General features: G+C 39.2%; 1 protein-coding gene across 6 annotated transcripts in view; it reads left to right on the top strand.

Annotated features, from left to right (window-relative positions):
• Positions 1-3231, top strand: part of LMO7 (LIM domain 7) — a 217449-nt gene that overhangs the window by 379 nt on the left and 213839 nt on the right. The window lies entirely within an intron of this gene.

Here is a 3231-nt window from a genome sequence, read left to right as displayed (position 1 = left end):
CTGTGGACCAGCCCGCGAAGGCTCCGGGCCCCCGGGGTGTCTCCCTGAGGGGCGGAGCCGGCCCCGGGTCCTGCGGGGCTTTTCTGTGGAAGATGTGGAGATGCCCGACGCACGCCTGCAGGGGCGCGTGTGTTGTGTGGGAGGGCTGGTGGGGGAGTGTAGGTTTGGGGCGGTGCGTTCTCTGAGGAATCCAGAGCCCTGGGGACGGGGATGGGCGTAGGGGTGAGGGGTGGGGTGGGTCAAAGTCAGGGCTTGTATTTATTCAAAGTCTGCATTGATGAGATGAGCTATCCTGGGGTCCCTCACTGAAGGGTTGTTACTTTCCCACCTGTGGCTTAGAGGCAAGATCTTGCATCCCCTTCTTTCCCATTAAAAAAAGAAGACGATCTTCATCAACATCTTAGGGTTAACATGTGTTGAAGGTTAACTCCAGGCTTCTGGCCATTATTCTACTGGATGAAAAAGGTGACTAAATGATGCTAAAGAAGTCTTCCCAGCAGATGTGAGTCAAGAACAATTGCTTGTTAGAAAATCATCGCCTGCACCTGCCTTGAAGTCATTGAGGAGTTATTGATGTCAGGTGTTAGCTTATTCATATTTAGTTCAAATTTAATAATGCATATTCAGTTCATTTATATTTAAATATGTCTTAAAGTATTTAAAAATGGAAATTAGGTTTAAAGATTATGCTATGGAAAATACCATATTCAAGAATTCCAAAGCAAAGGGCTGAAAAATAATTCATTTGTCCTTAAATAAGTATACTTATGTTGAAAAAATAAAGAAAATAACTTTCAACATCAGACTTTTTACTTTAAATAAAGGAATGTGAAATGTGAGTAGCATTATCCATTAGACAGTAGGGGAAGTCTAAGAAATTAACTTCTGGTGTCTTTTCTGGACTGAAACTTTGAGCATCTGAAGGTGACTTAGAAAGACATTAAGGGGGTGTGTGTATGAGGAGGTTGGGAGAAGAATAAACACGGTATTTTGAATTGAATTGAGAGTGGAAAAATTCCAACAATGTAGTTAAGAGAAGTAACTTCCCTCATTCATCAACTTTGAAAAGTCAGGGCTACTAAAGGTAATTTCCCATTAGTAGTGTTTGTGCTGTATAATTTTAGAAGAGAAATTAAATGCCCCTTTTTGTATTTGAGTGTTGGGGAAGGAGGGAGGGAGAAGGGAAGACATATGGGGACATTTTTTTGGTCACACATGGCCCCCGTGTGGAGTTTGTATCTGCATGTTGTGTATTTGCTTCAGGAAATCTGTGGCTATGCATGATTTCACACATTTTCTTTTTAGTATGCATACTTTTGAAATCTGGAAATTCCTGGTTTATTGTAGCTTGCTCATAATTGTGTGGATTTCTCTGAGAAATTTATGTTTAAGAAAGCTGGGGAAGTGTTTTGTGATAAAAGATACAGTGTAGGGTATATGTGCTCATCTTCCCACTCCCATTCCACCCCATCTAAAAGTGTTTTTCAGCAATGATGTGGCAACTCTAGTGTTTTGTTCATCATTAGCAGAGAGCCAAATCTTTTTAAAGGTTTTGGTATATGATTTTAATATAATTAATCAAGCTAAAATAAGTGATTTTTTTCCTGGTGCCACAGGGAGCAAGGCAGTGTGTGTACTGCAGATATGTGAATAAATGGATTTATATATTTACATACTCTTTGCTCTGCTGTGGGCACTTGAAGTGACAGCAGTGTGTTCACTTTTAGGTTTATTTTCAGTGTCCAGACTTACTTGTCTCCTTAGCTTTGCCTTTACAACCAAAACACATAATTTAAAGTATTGTTTTTGCCAAAAGAAGCCGAACGAATGACTCTCTCATGGCCACAACCTCTTTAACTCTGAGAACCCCTAATTTGAAGATAAAATATTGGTTCCAAAGCCTATTTTATAAAGTATTTTGGAAAGTGAGGAAGATTATAGTATAAATTTTTCTCTTGCTCCATTTTTCCTTTCTGCTATACTTTACATATATTGAAGCATAAGTGGGTCATTCATATGTGTGTGTGTGTGTGTAGACATATATGCATTATAATAGTACATTATATAATATGTACATTATCTATAATATGATCTTCTATCTTTATTCTTAGCTGCTGCTTTGAATAACCCAAGGTCAGGAAACTCCAATAACCTTGTAAAACTTTGGTGACCAGAGTCCATGTCAGTATGTCCTTGCCATTTCCACTCTCCATCTGTGATTTTTACATAGCTAATGTATTATTGCCACATCAGAGTTAAAGTTTTATTTATTTTATCTTGGGAGGGAAGGCAAAGGAGTGAGGTAAGGGCCAGTGGTTGTTATTCTGCCAATTACTATCATTTTATGTTGTCTGTTTTTATTTATTTCAAATTGTACATAGATACTCTATAGTATATTTATACTTAACCTCTGGTTAGTTTAGTTTTCAATTCTAAACAAATGTAGGAATGCTTCTCTTTGAGGTCATTCAACATAATTCTGTTGGATATTATCTGGTTGAAAATGCTGTTTGGAATATTAATAATGTAGCAGAGCTGGTTTATGATTAAACACTAGTTTAAAACCAAATATGTAGTGGTTTGAAGGCAAAGGCAGAGGGGAAGCTTGATTTCAGGAAGGTTATGGAGTGGGTGATGCAGTGGTAGAAATGCAGCATGAACCCTCTAATTTTAGTCCTTTTCTGCAGCAATATTTAATTTTCTGTGCCTAATAGTTTCCTCTGTCTCTCTGTTTTGAGGCATTAACATGCCTTGTAGTAATCAGTCAAAATACCAGTGAGATTGGACACTGGGTATATGGCTCATTGCATTGGTTGGTCGCCTGTTTCCGGTGTGTGAGTTAACATACCTGTCTAGGTTGAGGTTTAAATACAGTAATTATATTTATGGCTAGAGCAGAAGAGGCTAACTTATTTCACCACCTCCCTGCTCACCTGCTCTTCCTGTTATCTCTGCGTTTGATTCTTTAGTATCACTGTCACCCTGCAGAAGGACTGAAGGGATGCCAACAGAGCTCATTGCCATGCCTGGCAACTGAATATGAATCCTTCCCTAGTGCTTCCGACTGGTCTGTTTCTCCACCAGCCCCCATTTTTATCCTCCAGGGATGCTCTAGTCACCACCTATGTTTAACTTTGGTGCTGAATCATGAAAGAATTGCACTGTGCAGGTACCCCATTGATATAGGCAAAATCCTTCCGAATGGTTTTCCTCTTTCCTGTAAACTCTTTC

The sequence above is a fragment of the Myotis davidii genome, unplaced genomic scaffold (genome assembly GCF_000327345.1).
Source record: "Myotis davidii unplaced genomic scaffold, ASM32734v1 scaffold274, whole genome shotgun sequence".
NCBI classification, from domain to species: domain Eukaryota; kingdom Metazoa; phylum Chordata; class Mammalia; order Chiroptera; family Vespertilionidae; genus Myotis; species Myotis davidii.
This window is presented reverse-complemented; position numbering and strand designations above follow the sequence as displayed.